Below are 21,971 nucleotides of genomic sequence, written 5' to 3'. Positions count from 1 at the left end.
AAAAAAATTGAAAAACTCAGTATACTAAGTTTTCCCCACATTTTTTAGATTTATCTATTTATTTGATTTCTCTTTTTGTTTTATTATATACAAGATAAAACACATAATGTAATAAAAAAGAGAAATATGATAAACAAATAAGTAAAAAAAAAAGTGAAAAACTCAGTATACTAAGTTTTCCCCACATTTTTTAGATTTATCTATTTATTTGATTTCTCTTTTTGTTTTATTATATACAAGATAAAACACATAATGTAATAAAAAAGAGAAATATGATAAACAAATAAGTAAAAAAAATGTGAAAAACTCAGTATACTAAGTTTTCCCCACATTTTTTAGATTTATCTATTTATTTGATTTCTCTTTTTGTTTTATTATATACAAGATAAAACACATAATGTAATAAAAAAGAGAAATATGATAAACAAAAAGGAAAAAAAAAAGTGAAAAACTCAGTATACAGTTTTTCACACATTTTTTATATTCATTTATTTTTTCAATTTCCCTTTTTTTCCGTTATGTTTTATATCTTCATTTCTTTTATTTCTTTGTCATCTTAATAAATATCTATCTTTCATTTCTTATGTTAGTTGACAATAATAAAAGGCATTTCTTTTTAAACGTAACATATTCTCTTTATTATTAAGGAAGATGTTATCAACATGTACAGCAAGCAACAAACTTGACCAAACAAAAAAGCACAAATAGTATCACTGTTCACCAATCAGGTTACATAATGTGGGGTTCATATGACAAAGGGTACATTATGTTGTATGAGATGATACAAGAGAGTGGATCAACATTGTCCACAAAGTAGAAAGTTAAGAACCATTTTTGTTTACATTTTCATACAGAAAAATTATAGACAGTAATGTCAAACTGTAACATCAAACTGCAAACTCACAGAAGTGCAGAAACAATGATCATCGTATAAAAAAGGCAATGATGCAAAAGAGAATGGATTTGTAATCCTGTGTTGGTTTCACATAAAGTTTCAATGTCACTAGTCAATATCACAGTCACTTCCTATTTGTAGTTGTAGACTGGGGTCCGCGCTTTGAACCAAGATCTGTTAAGCTTTCCTACGCTTTGAGTCAAGCTTTGCTGAGCTTTGTCACGCTTTGATACGCTCTCTGCGCTTTATTCCATTGTTGACAGAGCGCCAAATTTTTTTAAACTGTTTAAAAAATTTTGGCGAACTTGCCGCATGTCCCGCTTCACTACAAGCTTTCCCACGATCCATTACGACCTTCACGCTTTAATCACGCTTTGTTACGCTTTAACGCGCCGTCAAAGCGCCGTTGGTGTGAACCTAGCATAAACAAATTGGCACGGTGAGCCTTGCTAGCAAACATACAACAAACTGGTCATTAACATAACTGAGGCGTTCCTCAAGGCACCCCTTTCAGTCCTCTGTTAAACTTCACGAGCCCTTGTGCAACTTTAACATTGATTGTACACACGTACGCTTAGTATCCAATAGGGCAGTGTTTTTCAACCACTGTGCCGTGGCACACTAGTGTCCCGTGAGATACAGTCTGGTGTGCCGTGGGAGATTATCTAATTTCACCTATTTGGGGTAAAAAATATTTTTTGCAAACCAGTAATTATAGTCTGCAAATGATATGTTGTTGTTGAGGTCGGCGCTGTCTAGAGCTCGGCAGAGTAACTGTAATACTCTTCCATATCAGTAGGTAAAAGCAGGTAGCTAATTGCTTTGTAGATGTCGGGAACAGCGGAAGGCAGCGTGCAGGTAAAAAGGTATTTAATGCTTAAACAAAAAATAAACAAAAGGTAAGTGCCCCTAAGAAAAGGCATTGCAGCTTAGGGAAGGCTATGCAGAATGAAACGAAATCTGAACTGGCTACAAAGTAAACAAAAACAGAACGCTGGACGACAGCAAAGACTTACTGTGGAGCAAAGACGGCATCCACAATGTACATCCGAACATGACATGACAAGACAATAGACAATGTCCCCACAAAGAAGGATAAAAACAAAGTAGATGCGGGAAATATCGCTCAAAGGAAGACATGAAACTGCTACAGGAAAATACCAAAAAAAAGAGAAAAAGCCACCAAAATAGGAGCGCAAGTCAAGAAGTAAAACACTACACACAGGAAAACAGCAAAAAAGTCCAAATAAGTCAGGGCGTGATGTGACGGGTGGTGACAGTACACCTATTTTGAGTCAAGAGCTATATTGATGCATGGTTGGCTATGGTTTAAAGTCATATCCAACAATTGCGACAACGACTTTTTACTGTCAACTGAGTTTTCGTTTTTTAATGTGCCTTTGGATTTTTTCAACGCAAAAAATATGCCTTGGCTCAAAAAAGGTTGAAAAACACTGCAATAAGGACCCGCTCATATAAGTCTCATAATTCAGCAATCAACGCTTATAAACATTGCAACAACTTCACAGCTATCTACAGATATGAAGTTTTTCATTATGTTTTATGTCAAAAATAACCTTGTTTTAATATTGGGAAAATGCAACATTTCTAAAAAGCTGGACTATTTGAGTTGGGGTATTACAGGCTTGAATTGGCGACATTGATTTTGACACGGCAGAAACACTAGGATTACTTTTCAGAGCTTACTAAGCTAAAATGAGAGAGAAAATATGGAGCAGGAGAAAATATGTAAAAACACTTAAGATTAAGCTATTAAAATGAAGGTGCAGAAATAAGGAATATGTAGGAAATGCTTCATAAAGTGTAAGAAAATAGTGGGAAATAGTAAACTATTTTCTGCAGGTTTAGTAGCAGGAAGTCACAGCTGTGCTCTAAAGGGTGAGTGCGGCTAAGGTGGTGTGGTATTAGTGGTCTTGCCTTGCATCATGCACAGAACACATTGGTCTGACTACGGTCTCTTTGAAAACTGTCCAGGTGACTTTCCCTCTTTTGGCCACAATTTCTTCATGTTGACTTTCTCTTCTCACTCCATGCAAAGAATCAAGCGCCAGACAAGCAAACTTGATACTTGATACTGCCACCTGATTGGCTGTTAGCCTGCCACTCCCACTGATCAATGATCACTTCAGGCAACCATTACCATACTTCCACTTACTTCCAACAAAAAAAATACATGAAACATTTTATCAAACACATTTTTTTTATTCGATTACGTGTCCATCGCGATATATATTGATATCCTACCATACCAACTTTATTTATAAAGCCCTTTAAGGACAACCACAGTTGAAAAACAAAGGGCTCCACGCCACACACAAATCAACATATAAAAACAGAAAAGTACAGGCAAAGGACAAATTAAAAACTTTAAATCAGGAGTAAAGTACATAAAACAGGTCAAATAAGAAACATTATCTTAAGAACAATCAGTCAGAAAAAAGCCAGTTCAAAAAATATATTGTTTAACGCCCAGTCCTATCTTCCATTTTATATACAGTACAGGCCAAAAGTTTGGACACACCTTCTCATTCAATCGTTTTTCTTTATTTTCACGACTATCTACATTGTAGATTGTCACTGAAGGCATCATAACTATGAATGAACACATGTGGAGTTATGTACTTAACAAAAAAAGGTGACATAACGAAAAACATGTTTTATATTGTAGTTTCTTCAAAATAGCCACCCTTTGCTCTGATTACTGTTTTGCACCTCTTGGCATTCGCTCGATGAGCTCCAAGAGGTAATCACTTTACAGGTGTCATAGTTTTGATGCCTTCATTGACAATCTACAATGTAAATAGTCATGAAAATACAGAAAACGCATTGAAATGTGGTGTGTCCAAACTTTTGGCCTGTACTGTAAACTGTAACTGCTCCAGATCATTTCATTGTAGTTCAGTGGTTTAATGGCAGTCAAACTCATTTAGCCTTTTCAAAACTCTGAGAATTATGCTCATGATTTTCTGGCAGTAATTTATGGTTCAGGGGCGGAATCACACCGCAACAATATTTTCTTGTTTTTGATTGTCAAGCATGAGATTCATTCTTCATGAAAAAGCACAGAAACACAGCAGGATTACAGTCCGTTCAAAAATGATACTGTAGTCAATGGGGCGTTCTTAGGCGAAAGTGTGTAGACTTTGTTTGAATCCTATTCTAACGACGTTACAGTTAAAAACATAAAGCAATAATAAAAACTCCCTTGCAAAATTACCAACCGCTAACCTTGAGAGTGAAAAATCATATTTAATATAGGTCATAGGCTTGGGTGAGCCCCATTCACTGCAGGGATCACCTGCTGTCCACACACTTACAGTCGAGAGTGCTAGCTCCCGAGCTAACATCTCAGCTCTTTGTCCAGGTTGACTCTCAAGGGGCCAGGGAGTGAGTTTTACCAATGTGCTGTAGCACAGCTGCATTTATTGTATATCTAGATCTACCATGAATTGAACAAGTTGAAAAACGTATTCGGGTGTTACCATTTAGTCAAATCAAATCAAATCAACTTTATTTATAAAGCACATTTAAAATTTACCACAGAGGTAGCCAAAGTGCTGTACAATGGGCAGGTTAAAAGATAATACGAGTACCGAGCAAACACAACACAACACAAACAGAAAACGATAAAAAATAAATAAATAAAATAAATAAAACATAAAAACAGGTTCACAGCAGGTGTATTATGGGGCGCCATTGCAGGATGGATATCACTCAGTGTTAAAAGCCATGGAATAAAAGTATGTTTTTAAGAGAGATTTAAAAACAGGAAGAGAGGAGGCTTGTCTAACACTCAGAGGTGGGTCGTTCCAGAGCTTGGGAGCAGCAGCGGCGAAAGCTCTGTCACCTCTAAGCTTCAGCCTTGTGTCAGGGACCGTCAGTAGCAGCTGATCGGCTGATCTTAGGGATCGGGTGGGACAGTAAGGCTGAAGGAGGTCGGAGAGATATGTTGATTGATTGATTGATTGAGACTTTTATTAGTAGGTTGCACAGTGAAGTACATATTCCGTACAATTGACCACTAAATGGTAACACCCGAATAAGTTTTTCAACTTGTTTAAGTCGGGGTCCACTTAAATTGATTCATGATACAGATATATACTATCATATATACTATCATCATAATACAGTCATCACACAAGATAATCACATTGAATTATTTACATTATTTACAATCAGGGGTGTGGAGGGAGGGGGGGGGGGGATATGGACATCAAGTAGTGGACATAGAGAGAGAGAGAGAGAGAGAGAGAGATCAGAAGGCATAAGAAAAAGAAAAAGTATCTGCATTTGATTGTTTAGATTTGATTATTAGCAATCCGGGGAGGGTGTTAGTTTAGGGTTGTAGCTGCCTGGAGGTGAACTTTTATTGTGGTTTTGAAGGAGGATAGAGATGCCCTTTCTTTTATACCTGTTGGGAGCGCATTCCACATTGATGTGGCATAGAAAGAGAATGAGTTAAGACCTTTGTTAGTTCGGAGTCTGGGTTTAACGTGGTTAGTGGAGCACCCCCTGGTGTTGTGGTTATGGCGGTCATTTACGTTGAGGAAGTAGTTTGACATGTACTTCGGTATCAGGGAGGTGTAGCGGATTTTATAGACTAGGCTCAGTGCAAGTTGTTTAACTCTGTCCTCCACCTTGAGCCAGCCCACTTTAGAGAAGTGGGTAGGAGTGAGGTGGGATCTGGGGTGGAGGTCTAGAAGTAACCTGACTAGCTTGTTCTGAGATGTTTGGAGTTTAGATTTGAGGGTTTTGGAGGTGCTAGGGTACCAGGAGGTGCATGCGTAATCGAAAAAGGGTTGAACGAGAGTTCCCGCCAGAATCCTCAAGGTGCTTTTGTTGACCAGAGAGGAAATTCTGTAGAGAAATCTCGTTCGTTGGTTAACCTTTTTGATTACCTTGGTTGCCATTTTATCACAGGAAAGGTTAGCCTCTAGAATGGAGCCTAGGTAGGTGACCTCATCTTTCCTGGTGATGACACTGTCACCCACTTTTATGGTGAAAATGTTGGCGCGGGATTGTTTAGACATTTAAAAACAAATAAAAGGAGTTTAAAGTTGATTCTGTAACGCACAGGGAGCCAGTGAAGGGACGCTAATATAGGGGTGATGTGCTCACGTCTGCGGGTCTGTGTTAGCAGACGAGCAGCAGAGTTCTGCACGAGCTGCAGGCGGGCGAGGGAGGCCTGGCTAATGCCTACATACAGGGCATAGCAGTAGTCTAAACGATTCGAGATAAAAGCGTGGATTAATTTCTCGAGATCATGTAGTGGTCAATTGTACGTAATATGTACTGTACTGTGCTATCTACTAATAAAAGTCTCAATCAATCAATGGCATCGGTCAGTAAAGAGCATTTACAGATTAGTTTGGTAATGGATGGATCTTAAAAAGTCATGAATAATGCATTTTATTGGATACAATCAGATGTTTGAGACTAATAATTGACATTTAGGTTAAGGAACAAGATGTACAGTCATTCTTTATCACCTTCCTAGTCCAAAGCTGTAATGCCGGCTCCCTTTAAAACGATCATTTGGTAAATGGCGCCCTCTTGTGGTCATTTGAACAACTACGCAACGATGTGCATGAGCTTGCATGACATCATCTTTAAGCACGAATATACACTATATTGCCAAAAGTACTTGGCCACCTGCCTTGACTCACATATGAACTTGAAGTGCCATCCCATTCCTAACCCACAGGGTTCAATATGATGTGGGTCCACCTTTTGCAGTTATTACAGCTTCAACTCTTCTGGGAAGGCTGTCCACAAGGTTGCGGAGTGTGTTTATAGGAATTTTTGACCATTCTTCCACAAAAGCGCATTGGTGAGGTCACACACTGATGTTGGTTGAGAAGGACTGGCTCTCAGTCTCTGTTCTAATTCATCCCAAAGGTGTTCTATCGGGTTCAGGTCAGGACTCTGTGCAGGACAGTCAAGTTCATCCACACCAGACTCTGTCATCCATGTCTTTATGGACCTTGCTTTGTGCACTGGTGCACAGTCATGTTGGAAGATGAAGGGGCCCGCTCCAAACTGTTCCCACAAGGTTGGGAGCATGGAATTGTCCAAAATGTCTTGGTATCCTGGAGGATTCAAAGTTCCTTTCACTGGAACTAAGCCTACATGCCTAAGTGCTTGATTTTATACACCTGTGGCCGGGCCAAGTGATTAGGACACCGGATTCTGATCATTTGGATGGGTGGCCAAATACTTTTGGCAATATAGTGTATATGCATAGATAAACATAGAAGGCAAACTGTGCTCATGTTGCAACACTGTTTGATTTTTTAATTGTTTGTTCCTGACAACATGCTACTGAATGGAAACCATGCACAACTACACACCGTCCTCCACAAAGGATGACCTGTGACCCCACTAGCGCTGTCGAAGATGAAAGAAAGAATGATGCAAGTCTTGCAAGACATGAAGAAAGTCTGTTTGGAGAATTTATGCTTGCAGAGTCTTAAAGGCCTACTGAAATGAATTTTTTTTATTTCAACGGGGATAGCAGATCTATTCTATGTGTCATACTTGATCATTTCGCGATATTGCCATATTTTTGCTGAAAGGATTTAGTATAGAACAACGACGATAAAGATTGCAACTTTTGGTATCTGATAAAAAAAAGGCTTGCACCTACCGGAAGTAGCGTGACGTAGTCAGTTGAACATATACGCAAAGTTCCCTATTGTTTACAATGATGGCCCCATGAAGTGAGAGAGATTCGGACCGAGAAAGCGACAATTTCCCCATTAATTTGAGCGAGGATGAAAGATTTGTGGATGAGTAAAGTGCAAGTGAAGGACTAGTGGGGAGTTGAAGCTATTCAGATAGGGAAGATGCTGTGAGAGCCGGGGGTGACCTGATATTCAGCTGGGAATGACTACAAAAGTAAATAAACACAAGACATATATATACTCTATTAGCCACAACACAACCAGGCTTATATTTAATATGTCACAAATTAATCCTGCATAAAAACACCTGCGTGTTTGTTACGCTAGCTCCTAGCTCCTCAGCTAGCTCCTAGCTCCATAGAACACGCCAATACAATTCAAACACCTGATCAACACACACAATCACTCAGCCCAAAAGACCGTTCACCTAACCCAAGGTTCATAAAGCTTATATATTTTAAAAAAGTTACGTACATACGCAAAAAAAAGTTGCACACATACGGTCAAGCGATCAAATGTTTAGAAGCCAAAGCTGCATACTCACAGTAGCATGGCTGCGTCTTTGTCATCCAAATCAAAGTAATCCTGGTAAGAGTCTGTGTTGTCCCAGTTCTCTACAGGCGTCTGTGTATCGAAGTCAAAAGTCCTCCTGGTTAGAGTCTCTGTTATCCGAGTTCTTCCATCTTGACTGCATCTTTCGGGAATGTAAACAAAGAAGCGCCGGCTGTGTACTGTTGTTGCTGACTACGTTCGAAAAATACGTCCATTTCGCACCGACAACTTTCTTCTTTGCTTGCTCAGCTTCCTTCTCCGTAATGCAATGAACATGATTGCAACAGATTCACGAACACAGATGTCCAGAATACTGTGGAATTATGAAATGAAAACAGAGCTTTTTCGTATTGGCTTCAATGTGGAAGGCATACCCGTGTTCGCCGGTCTACGTCACGCGCATACGTCATCCTCAGAGGCGTTTCGAACCGGAAGTTTAGCGGCAAATTTAAAATGTCACTTTATAAGTTAACCCGGCCGTATTGGCATGTGTTATAATGTTAAGATTTCATAATTGATATATAAACTATCAGACTGCGTGGTCGGTAGTAGTGGGTTTCAGTAGGCCTATAAGTCACTTTTGTGCGAGGCAATGCAAGCGAGCACCAAACTTCAACGTTTGCACAGATCCATATATTCCACCGAATATTTAGCCTACGCAGCTGACTTTACAATTGGTTCCAGACCCCACCCAATAGAAGTAGGAATTCTTATTTGTAAATCAAATCAATTTATAGTTAGAGCATAAAAACTTGTTAACGACCTTCTGATAAGTTTCTTAAATAAATAGTTAGAGCCCACTAGACATGAAATAACATTCCCATAATCATCTGTACACCCGTTTTACACTACAGTAGTAGACATAATCAAAGACAATAAGCTATGTCGTCTTTTATTTTGTTTTTAAATTGTTTAAACTGTGTTTTTATATTTTATATTGGCCTTCTAGATTAAGTGTTATTTCTGATACTTTAATTGTGTTGTGAAGCACTTTGTGGCTTTTTGTCTGTGACAAAAATAACTGTTACTTAATATAATACATGGAAGAGAGAAATAAAACATACTCTAAGTAATATAGACACAAACAGAGTTTGAAAACACAATCTGTGAAAATACTGTGACTTGTTTGATATTGATTTTAATCTGTTGGGCAATGCAGTGCAATACCTTGGATTGGACATTTTAAGTCAGTTTAGCCATTGTTTATGCTTGAAAGATGTATTCCAAAAATATGTAAAATGTGTTTAAATAAGAATATTTTTTACGAATAATAATCCTTAGTCAAATGCAAACCAGCAAGGACGCGTGATATGATATTTAAAATAAAATATATTTGATAGTGATGCCGCCAAGTTCAAAGCACAACACGACGACTGTTTAGCAAAAGTGACGATGCGTAAATAAATAATACTAAGCAATGTTACTGAAGTACATGCAGGAAAAATCCAACCATTCATGCATTTTCCAATGCGTGCTCATCGAGGTCCCGGGCGAGCTGGAACATATCCCAGTAGACTTTTGTCGAGCAGTGGCATATACCCTCAGGACACAATTGGCATCTGTGGGGCCGCAGAGAGACAAACTGAGGGATTCTTACTGGTAAATATGCCAATAGGATACATGTTTTACAGTAAAGATGCTAAAGTAGCTCAATTGGTATATGCTAAGCTAGCTGAACAACTGTGTTATAGACAACAAAGTCAATCAGTTGACCACCTGAACTAACCCTTCTTAACCATTTCATGTATTCTTATTATTCTCTATTATTATTATTATTTACCATATCTTGCAAGAAATTTGACCACACGTTAAAATGCACAGATTGTCGGTCATTTGGTTTTTTAGGTGCCATTTTTTTTAGGAGAGGATATTTTTATTTGTTTTTTGTGTAATGTTGTAATTATTAGAGGGCTAATTATTTCGTTAGAACGTGTTGCCAGCCAATAAAAGATAAGCTTTTGGCCGCAAATGGCCCCCGGGCCGCATTTTGGACAACCCTGGCATATAAAGTGCATTGGTTCTCAATTTTTCATGCCCTACTTGGGTCATAATCAATTATAAGAAATGCTTTTGACTAATAAGTATTTTTTTGGGGGGATACTATCATTAAAATGTGTAAATGGGTTATACTTGTATAGTGCCTTTCTACCTTCAAGGCCCTCTAAGCGCTTTGACACTATTTCCACATTCTACTGATGGCAGGAGCTGCCATGCAAGGTCCTAACCACGATCCATCAGGAGCAAGGGTGAAGTGTCTTGTCCAAGGACACAACGGACGTGACTAGGATGGTGGAAGCCGGGGATCGAACCACAAACACTGAAGTTGCTGGCACAACCGAGCCAAGCCGTGAGAGCTATATTAATTAGAGTAAGCAAAATAACCTGCCAACAAGAGCTGAAGCTATTATTATTTCAAGAAGTATATCTCAGATGTTAGTACATAATATTTATGATCAAGTAAATTGGTCAAACAGAAAGTGCTGTTAAAAAAAGATATCAATCAATCAATCAAACTGTATTTATAAAGCGCTTTTCATACATAAAAGAAATGCAAAGCAAAGTGCTTTACAAAGTTAAAAACAATACCCCGGTACCCGTATCCCCCATTATCACATACGTACGCACGGATACAGATACCAAACCCAAACACACACACATATGCAACTATATTGACAAATGATTGCATGGCTGAGTACAGAGGAGACATGTGGGTAAACACTATCAAAGGACCCATCTGCACCAGGAGGTCATCAGACCGTGGCCACCAGGACGCTGACACAAAAGCGCCCCAACAAGCACGGCCAATAACCCCTGAAGCAGATGGCTCATCTGAGGATCATTGGAAAATACAAACAATAAAACTTGTAAAATAGTAAGAACCATGAGTAGAGATAAAGAATAAAATACAAGTAAGACATATAATGATTAATAGAAAAAAAATGAATATATAGTAAATAAATAATAAATAAATAGAACTAAATAAAATATTGCATAACTAATAGGATAAAAAGTAAAATACAAATGACTTCAATAAAATAATTAATATCAGGTAAAAGCCAAATCAAAAAGGTGGGTCTTACCTGTTCTTAAACACATGAACGTTCTCCGCAGCCCTGAGGTCCTCCGGAAAGCTGCTCCATAGACGGGGGCCATAATGGTGCCCTCCCGTGACTTTATAACCCTGACTTTTGGAATAATTAGGAGATCTCAGGGCCCGGGAAGGTTCATAGGGTAAAAGCAAATCTGAAAGATAAGAAGGCCCAATACCATTAAAATATTTATAAACCGTAAGAAAAACCTTAAAATGTATCTTGAAACACACAGGGAGCCAATGCAGAGATTTTAAAACTGGTTTAATGTGAGCCCGCCTTCTGGTCTTCGTCAGGACACGTGCCACTGAATTTTGGAGTAATTGCAAAGGTGTAATAACCTTTTTAGGAACACCAGAAAGCAGGGCGTTACAATAATCTATACGGCTTGTAATAAAGGCATGCATGAGTGTCTCTGTTTTGCCCTGAGAGAGAATTGGGCGAACTCTGGTTATATTCCTAAGATGATGAAAACCTATTTTTTGTTATATTTTGTACTTTACATCAGGGGTCCCCAAACTTTTTTGCACTACGGACCGGTTTAATGTAGGCATTATTTTTAGTGACCGGCTTTCCACTTGTGCCAGATAAATACAGCAAAAATAAGTGCATGAAAAATACAACACACTATAACGCTGAATTGGTGGGAGCCCTGGGCTTGTTTCTTTGCAATGAGATGCAGATGGAAATCAGCCTTTGGCTACCATCTGTCACATTTATATTTTATATGTCCATTGATGTGCATTGTATCATGTCACACAGTTGTAACAAATATAACAAATGGCAACTTCCTATGAGGAGTTTTATTTGATCATGTTATACCTATACTGGCTCACCTGCACTGGCTTCCTGTGCACTTAAGATGCGACTTTAAGGTTTTACTACTTACGTATAAAATACTAAACAGTCTAGCTCCATCCTATCTTGCTGATTGTATTGTACCATATGTCCCGGCAATAAATCTGCGTTCTAAGAAACTCCTGCTTATTGGTGATTCGCAGAGCCCAAAAAAAGTCTGCGGGCTATAGAGCGTTTTCTATTCGGGCTCCAGGACTTTGGAATGTCCTACTGGTAACAGTTAGAGAGGCTACCTCAGTAGAAGCATTCAAGTCCCATCTTAAAACTAGTTTGAATACTCTAGTCTTCACACAGACCCCCCTTTTAGACCAGTTGATCTGCCGTCTCTTTTCTCCTCTGCCCTCCTCTCCCGCGTGGAAAGGTTATCAGGTGACCACAGATGTTGCGCTAGCTGTTCAAAGTCGGGACCCAGGTTGGACCACTCATCTGTGCATCAGTTGGGGACGTCTCTGCGCTGCTGACTTGTCTCCATTCAAGATGATCCCCTGCTGGTTTCTCATTGTATCCCATTGGGTTTAGTTTTTTCTTGCCCTGATGTGGGATCTGAGCCGAGGATGTCGTTTCACAATATTATGGCAGACCCACTCGACATCCATTGCTTTCGGTCTCCCCTAGAGACTATGCGGTCCTCTCCAAGGTTTCTCATAGTCATTCACATCGACGTCCCACTGGGGTGAGTTTTTCCTTGCCCGTATGTGGGCTCTGTACCGAGGATGTCGTTGTGGCTTGTGCAGCCCTTTGAGACACTTGTGATTGAGGGCTGTATAAATAAACTTTGATTGATTGATTGACATTTATAAACACGTTTATGGGTGTGTCTAGCGGGACAGGCGAAAGTTAAGTCGAAGAAAAGGCAGTCGTTTATCAATCAATCAATCAATGTTTATTTATATAGCCCTAAATCACAAAAGTCTCAAAGGGCTGCACAAGCCACAACGACATCCTCGGCACAGAGCCCACACAAGGGACGTCGATGTGAATGACTATGAGAAACTTTGGAGAGGACCGCATATGTGGGTAACCCCCCCTCTAAGTACAGTCCCTAGTGGATCCACATAACAGTGAGAGTCCAGTCCATAGTGGGGCCAGCAGGAGACCATCCCGAGCGGAGACAGGTCAGTAGCGCAGAGACGTCCCCAACCGATGCACAGGTTTATAAATGACTTAATGTTTCTGTGCGTCACAGACCGATACCGGTCCCCGGACCAGTGGTTGAGGACCTCTGCTTTACATGTCAAGTATGACTAAAACAAATAGGAACGTTTGATGATATAATTGTTGATGACTGAAGCTGATAGCAACCCAACCTAACCCCCATCCCAACCCTCTCCACATCCCTCCCTGGATTGTAAAGAATGTAAATAATTCAATCTATATACTCTGATGATTAACTTGTGTGATGACTGTATTATGCTGATAGTATATATTTGTACCATGAATTGATTATCGTGGACCCCGACTTAAACAAGTTGAAAAACTTATTCGGGTGTCACCATTTAGTGGTCAATTGTACGGAATATGTACTGTACTGTGCAATCTACAAATACAAGTTTCAATCAATCAAGCAATCAATCAGTATCCAAATATTAGCAGCACTGAACCATAATAATAGGCATGTAATAGTACTAATAGTAATCATTTTGTAATCAATTCAGACATTTAGCTAATGTTTTGGACTGTACTGTTAAGTTTAAAGGCCTACTGAAACCCACTACTACCGACCACGCAGTCTGATAGTTTATACATCAATGATGACATCTTAACATTATAACACATGCCAATACGGCCGGGTTAACTTATAAAGTGACATTTTAAATTTGCCGCTAAACTTCCGGTTCGAAACGCCTCTGAGGATGACGTATGCGCGTGACGTAAACCGGCGAACACGGGTATGCCTTCCACATTGAAGCCAATACGAAAAAGCTCTGTTTTCATTTCATAATTCCACAGTATTCTGGACATCTGTGTTCGTGAATCTGTTTCAATCATGTTCATTGCATTATGAAGAAGGAAGCTGAGCAAGCAAAGAAGAAAGTTGTCGGTGCGAAATGGACGTATTTTTCGAACGTAGTCAGCCACAACAGTACACAGCCGGCGCTTCTTTGTTTACATTCCCGAAAGATGCAGTCAAGATGGAAGAACTCGGATAACAGAGACTCTAACCAGGAGGACATTTGACTTGGATACACAGACGCCTGTAGAGAACTGGGACAACACAGACTCTTACCAGGATTACTTTGATTTGGATGACAAAGACGCAGACGTGCTACTGTGAGTATGCAGCTTTGGCTTCTAAACATTTGATCGCTTGACCGTATGTGCGCAACTTTTTTTTGCGTATGTACGTAACTTTTTTAAAATATATAAGCTTTATGAACCTTGGGTTAGTTAGGTGAACGGTCTTTTGGGCTGAGTGATTGTGTGTGTTGATCATGCGTTTGAATTGTATTGGCGTGTTCTATGGAGCTAGGAGCTAGCAGAGGAGCTAGGAGCTAGCATAACACGTACCGTACCGTACGTGCGCGTCACGTACGTAACTTTTTAAAAATATATAAGCTTTATGAACCTTGGGTTAGGTGAACGGTCTTTTGGGCTGAGTGATTGTGTGTGTTGATCAGGTGTTTGAATTGTATTGGCGTGTTCTATGGAGCTAGGAGCTAGCAGAGGAGCTAGGAGCTAGCATAAGAAACACGCAGGTGTTATTATGCAGGATTAATTTGTGGCATATTAAATATAAGCCTGGTTGTGTTGTGGCTAATAGAGTATATATATGTATTGTGTTTATTTACTGTTGTAGTCATTTCCAGCTGAATATCAGGTACCGTGAGTATGCAGCCTTGGCTGCTAAACATTCGATAACTTGACCATATGTGCGCGTCACGTACGTAACTTTTTAAAAATATATAAGCTTTATGAACCTTGGGTTAGGTAAACGGTCTTTTGGGCTGAGTGATTGTGTGTGTTGATCAGGTGTTTGAATTGTATTGGCGTGTTCTATGGAGCTAGGAGCTAGCAGAGGAGCTAGGAGCTAGCATAACAAACACGCAGGTGTTTTTATGCAGGATTAATTTGTGGCATATTAAATATAAGCCTGGTTGTGTTGTGGCTAATAGAGTATATATATGTCTTGTGTTTATTTACTGTTGTAGTCATTCCCAGCTGAATATCAGGTCACCCCCGGCTCTCACAGCATCTTCCCTATCTGAATAGCTTCAACTCCCCACTAGTCCTTCACTTGCACTTTACTCATCCACAAATCTTTCATCCTCGCTCAAATTAATGGGGAAATTGTCGCTTTCTCGGTCCGAATCTCTCTCACTTCATGCGGCCATCATTGTAAACAATAGGGAACTTTGCGTATATGTTCAACTGACTACGTCACGCTACTTCCGGTAGGTGCCAGCCTTTTTTTTTATCAGATACCAAAAGTTGCAATCTTTATCGTCGTTGTTCTATACTAAATCCTTTCAGCAAAAATATGGCAATATCGCGAAATGATCAAGTATGACACATAGAATAGATCTGCTATGCCCGTTTAAATAAAAAAAATTCATTTCAGTAGTATTGTTTCATTTGATTGACGTGATCATGTAAAAACGTGCTGAATGAACAAGCCAGTGTGTGTATCCTGAGTAAAGATTCAACCTCCACCGCGATTGGTCGGGGTTACGTGACGTCACCCAGAAGGCGGAGCCTACGTGCGTGATTGGCACAGTGTTCTCCTGGCAGTCTGTTGCGGGACCAGGACAGCGACAGCCGGACGGGGGGCTCCAATTGTCTTCGAGCCGGGACCACAAAGGTAAGACACTTGCCATGTAGTGACTCCATGCTGTCGTCTTGTTTACCGTGTCTACACACTTTGTCGCGCCACTTTCAGGCGGTTTATTGGTCGGTCGCGTGAGCAGCTGTCAGTTGTGTGTCCTATTGTAGACATGAATGTGTGTGTGTCCTATTGTGGACATAAACGTGTGTCGCTTCCTCACGCACACAATGTTTGTATGTCCTTGTGTGGACGTGTGTGTCTCTTCCGTACACGCACAATGTGTCCAAAAAAAAAAAACGTGTCCTATTTGCAAGTGAATGTACACCCCCCCCCCGCCCCCCCGCCCCCCCAAAAAATAAAAAAAAATGGCCGCATATGTGGAGGGATTGATGCGAACGTACAGTTGTGTGTACGCACACACACACACACACACACACACACACGGCGTAATCTTTTATGGCAAGGATGAAGCGTGAGTAGAAATACTCCAATATTTACAGCATCACGAGCTTAAAACACTGCAAATAATTGCACTTTTCATTATTTCCACCAGTAAAAACTTTGACCAACTACAGTATGTCCATATTCGCCGACACAGTATTGATTTTCACTCTACCCTGAAAGGCCATCCCATAATAATTATTGACCATCATGATGTCAGAAGAAATTCATAAAAGGAAATGGTCCGCTATAGCGGGGCAAAAGACCAGAAACGTAAATAAAAAAAAGTAACCTTTACATCAATGTTAATCAAATAGTGGGGATTCCTGTATTAGCGTCTTTAATGGCGTGTCAACGATCCAGCTAGGGGCAGTACTGATGGAATTATTTTACAGGGTGAGTGGGAAATATACAGTCAATTCTGTATGTAATGAGGGGTAATATCCTGAAATAAGACCTGCTCAATGGCCTTGTGGTTAGAGTGTCCGCCCTGAGATCGGTAGGTCGCGAGTTGAAACCCCGGCCGAGTCATACCAAAGACTATAAAAATGGGACGCATTACCTCCCTGCTTGGCACTCAGCATCAACGGTTGGAATTGGGGTTTAAATCACCAAATGATTCCCGGGCGCGGCCACCTGCTGCTGCTCACTGCTCCCCTGTGGCGATGGGTCAAATGCAGAGGATAATTTCAACCGCACCTAGTGTGTGTGACAATCATTGGTGCTTTAACTTTAACTTTTACCATAAGCTGTTTATTCGGAACAAGTGCTAGTCAACAACATACATATTCAAGTTTTGCGATATTCTATGTACCGTATTTTTCGGAGTATAAGTCGCTCCGGAGTATAAGTTGCTCCGGAGTATAAGTCGCACCGGCCGAAAATGCATAATAAGAAGGAAAAAAACATATATAAGTCGCACTGGAGTTTAAGTCGCATTTTTGGGGGAAATGTATTTGATAAAACCCAACACCAAGATTTGACATTTGAAAGGCAATTTAAAATAAATAAAGAATAGTGAACAACAGGCTGAATAAGTGTACGTTATATCACGCATAAATAACCAACTGAGAACGTGCCTGGTATGTTAACGTAACATATTATGGTAAGAGTCATTTGAATAACTATAACATATAGAACATGCTATACGTTTACCAAACAATCTGTCACTCCTAATCGCTAAATCCCATGAAATCTTATACGTCTAGTCTCTTACGTGAATGAGCTAAATAATATTATTTGATATTGTTAATAATGTGTTAATAATTTCACACATAAGTCGCTCCTGAGTATAAGTCGCACCCCGGGCAAAACTATGAAAAAAACTGCGACTTACAGTCAGAAAAATACGGTAAGACAATTGTGCCATGGACCCTGAATTTTCGCCTGTTTACATCGCAGTTTAGACTGGGGCGTAGGACTCGCTAACGAGTTAAGTCTGTTATGCGCCTTAGTTTGTAGGCAGTTAAGGGCTGCTACAAATTGGGCTAGTTAGCATAATACGACTAACGCTAGCAATCGTGTCCACAGCATCTGAAGTTACGAAGTTACTCTGCTCTAAGTGGTGGTTTGATTGATTGATTGATTTAAACTTGTATTAGTAGATTGCACAGTACAGTACATATTCCGTACAATTGACCACTAAATGGTAACACCCGATTAAGTTTTTCAACGTTAATCAATTCATGGTGCAAATATATACTATCAGCATAATACAGTCATCACACAAGTTAATCATCAGAGTATATACATTGAATTATTTATAATCCGGGGGGTGGGATGTGGAGAGGGTTGGGTTGCTATCAAGCTTAGCTTCACTAGCTTAGCAGCGAGCTAGCTGAAGGTGAAGCGGTGAAACAAAGAGAACAAGTGCTTCGTAAATTGGATAAGACTGCAAAATGTGGCTAAAGAAGGCTGTACAATATTCAGAGGCACACGAAATAGAAAGATATCACTTAGCGTCAACGACGACAAAGGAGCACAGCTTAACCAACAGCAGCAAGAACACATTTGTTTTCTTTGTGGGAAAAAAATAAGGATTTCTACACAACACGATCTCGGGAATAACACAATCGGTATTTTATGGACCCCACCGACCACGTTGTATCGAACTTTGAGTGTACCACGCTGTATTCAGTGCAAACTAGAGATGTTCTGATCAGGGTTTTATGGTGCTGATGCTGATCATGCATGAGTGAGATACAGATCACATTTTTGACTAAGGGGAGCGGCTCCACACTGTGTATGGAGACATGTAATTAGCTGCTGGCTGCTTGTCGGCCGGAGGCATAAAATAAGGGGATTGTGTTAGTGATTGGCGTTGAAAGGCGTTAATCGGCAATGGTGATCACTGGGAATGCACAAAAAAATCGAGTCACATCCGAATCGCGATTGTTATCCATCTCCATTGATTCATAATTCTCAGAAATGGGAAAAAAAAAATATTAAAAGACGTTTTAGGCCATTTCCATCCACCAGAAGGAGCTTTTCTAACCTGTTTGATTGATTGATTGATTGAGACTTTTATTAGTAGGTTGCACATATTACATATTCCGTACAATTGACCACTAAATGGTAACACCCGAATAAGTTTTTCAACTTGTTTAAGTCGGGGTCCACTTAAATTGATTCATGATACAGATATATACTATCATATATACTATCATCATAATACAGTCATCACACAAGATAATCACATTGAATTATTTACATTATTTACAATCAGGGGTGTGGAGGGGGGGGGGTATGGACATCAAGTAGTGGACATAGAGAGAGAGAGAGAGAGATCAGAAGGCATAAGAAAAAGAAAAAGTATCTGCATTTGATTGTTTACATTTGATTATTAGCAAGACGATACCTCTGGACTTCCGGTTCCGGTTCACCGTGCGTGACTGCTCGCCGTCTGTTCGCTGTTGCGAAAAAGCTAAGTAGCGCTCTATCTCTAGCCAGCTGCTAAGCTAGCGCGGAGAAAGGCAGCGCCGGTCAGTAAGAAGCTACTCCTACAGACCGCGACCACTTCCCTGAGGACAGCAGGAACTTCACTCGGTGACAGAAAACACTGTGAGTAATGGCTTCCTGCGCGTCTTGCACCATACTCACGGAGAGGTTGGCTCTGCTAGAGGGCCGTGTCCGCCAGTTAGAGCAGAGTAATGTCGTAACTTTAGATGTTGCGGACACATCTGCTAGCGTTAGCTGTAGCGAGCTAACTAGCCCAGCTTGTAGCAGTCCTAAGCGGCCTACAAGCTACGGTGTACCGGTTGAGACGCATAATAGATTTAGCTCTTTAGCTAGTCCTACACCCCAGTCTACCGGGCACCACACCTTAGTTATAGGGGACTCCATCACCCGAAACATAAAGCTTAGCAAACCAGCCACAATAAAGTGTATCCCCGGGGCCAGAGCACCTGACATTGAAGCTAATCTTAGGGAGCTAACTCGCAACAGGCCTAGTAAACACGTACGACAGGCTAATCGCACCACTAATTATGCGAATATAGTTGTACACGTTGGCTCCAATGACACTAGAATGAGACAGTCAGAGATTACAAAGAGAAACATAGCCAGGACTTGTGATCTCGCCAGAAAGATGTCCAGGCATCGAGTAATTGTCTCTGGCCCCCTGCCTGCGAGAGGCAATGATGAGAGATATAGCAGATTAGTCTCGCTTAACAAGTGGTTGTCTAGCTACTGTAGGACGCAGGGACTAACGTTTATTGATAACTGGCCCTCTTTCTGGGGCAAACCAGGCTTGCTGATGAGAGACGGCCTTCACCCTAACCAGGAAGGCGCCATCATCCTGTCTAGAAACATAGACTACTATTTAAGTCTCACTTGACTGACTACACTAGAGCAAGCCCGGTCACAGGCAATTACAATGTCTGTTAGTCCGGGTGAGGAGTCAGTTAAGCTAGTACTAGCCAGCGCCAGGCTGGATAATCCATGTACGCATAGCAATTCTCTTAGAATAATACACAATTCACATAATGTTTTTTCTGTTGTGTCTGTGTCAGAGGTGGACATGCATTCTACTGAGGTGGCAAATTATGATATGTCCAGTCTATTGCAGCACCAAGCAAACAATCGGAAAATTCCCGTCATATCAATTCCTAGATATGGTCGAAACTATTTAAAGTGCACTACGCATAATAAACGCAACATTGTTAATATTGCCACTACGGATAATCTTAACAAAAACTCGTCAAAACAGCCCAATACCTATAATATGGGCTTTTTAAACATAAGATCATTGTCTCCCAAGGCGTTATTGGTTAATGAGGTCATTAGAGACAACAATCTTAACGTCATTGGTCTTAGCGAAACCTGGCTCAAACCGGACGAATTTTTTGCGCTCAATGAGGCATCTCCTCCTAACTATACGAATGCGCATGTTGCCCGCCCTCTTAAAAGGGGAGGGGGTGTCGCACTAATATACAATGAAAATTTCAACCTTACCCCTAACCTAAATAATAAATATAAATCGTTTGAGGTGCTTACTATGAGGTCCGTCACACCGCTACCTCTCGACCTGGCTGTTATCTACCGCCCCCCTGGGCCCTATTCGGACTTTATCAGTGAATTCTCAGAGTTCGTTGCTGATCTAGTGACGCACGCCGACAATATAATCATAATGGGGGACTTTAATATCCATATGAATACCCCATCGGACCCTCAGTGCGTGGCGCTCCAAACCATAATTGATAGCTGTGGTCTTACACAAATAATACATGAACCCACGCATCGCAACGGTAATACAATAGATCTAGTGCTTGTCAGGGGTGTCACCACCTCCAAAGTTATGATACTTCCATATACTAAAGTAATGTCCGATCATTACCTTATAAAATTTGAAGTTTTGACTCTTTGTCAACAAGCTAATAATAATAATAACTGCTATAGCGGCCGCAACATTAATGCTGCCACAACGATGACTCTTGCTGACCTACTGCCTTCGGTAATAGCACCATTCCCAAATTATGTCGGCTCTATTGATAAACTCACTAACAACTTTGACGATGCCTTGCGCGAAATTATTGATAGTATAGCACCGCTAAAGCAAAAAAGGGCCCCTAAAAGGCGCACCCCATGGTTTACAGAAGAAATTAGAGCTCATAAATTATCATGTAGAAAACTGGAACGCAAATGGCGCGCGACTAAACTTGAGGTTTTCCATCAAGCATGGAGTGATAGTTTAATAACTTATAAACGCATGCTTACCTTAGCTAAAGCTAAATACTACTCAAATCTCATCCGCCTCAACAAAAACGATCCTAAATTTCTGTTTAGTACAGTAGCATCGCTAACCCAACAAGGGACTCCTCCCAGTAGCTCCACCCACTCAGCAGATGATTTTATGAATTTCTTTAATAAGAAAATTGAACTCATTAGAAAGGAGATTAAAGACAACGCATCCCAGCTACAACTGGGTTCTATTAACACAAATACGACTGTATATACGACGGACACTGCCCTCCAAAATAGTCTCTCTATTTTTGATGAAATAACATTAGAGGAATTATTACAGCGTGTAAGTGGGATAAAACAAACAACATGTTTACTTGACCCACTTCCTGGGAAACTTATCAAGGAACTGTTTGTATTATTAGGTCCATCAGTGTTAAATATTATAAACTTATCACTTTCCTCCGGCACTGTTCCCCTAGCATTCAAAA

At 40.3% G+C, this 21,971-nt stretch overlaps 1 protein-coding gene across 2 annotated transcripts in view; it reads left to right on the top strand.

The window, feature by feature from the left end:
• Positions 1–15,732: 15,732 nt before the first annotated feature.
• pals2b (protein associated with LIN7 2, MAGUK p55 family member b) overlaps positions 15,733–21,971 on the top strand; it is a 58,675-nt gene continuing 52,436 nt past the window's right edge. For both annotated transcript variants that reach the window (XM_062029259.1, XM_062029260.1), the window contains exon 1: positions 15,733–15,897. The gene's annotated coding sequence lies outside the window, so the exon portion shown is untranslated. The remainder of the gene's footprint in view (positions 15,898–21,971) is intronic.

This window comes from Entelurus aequoreus, linkage group LG20 (assembly GCF_033978785.1).
Source record: "Entelurus aequoreus isolate RoL-2023_Sb linkage group LG20, RoL_Eaeq_v1.1, whole genome shotgun sequence".
NCBI classification, from domain to species: domain Eukaryota; kingdom Metazoa; phylum Chordata; class Actinopteri; order Syngnathiformes; family Syngnathidae; genus Entelurus; species Entelurus aequoreus.
Note: the sequence above shows the minus strand (reverse complement) of the source record. Positions and strands in the feature narration are given on the sequence as shown.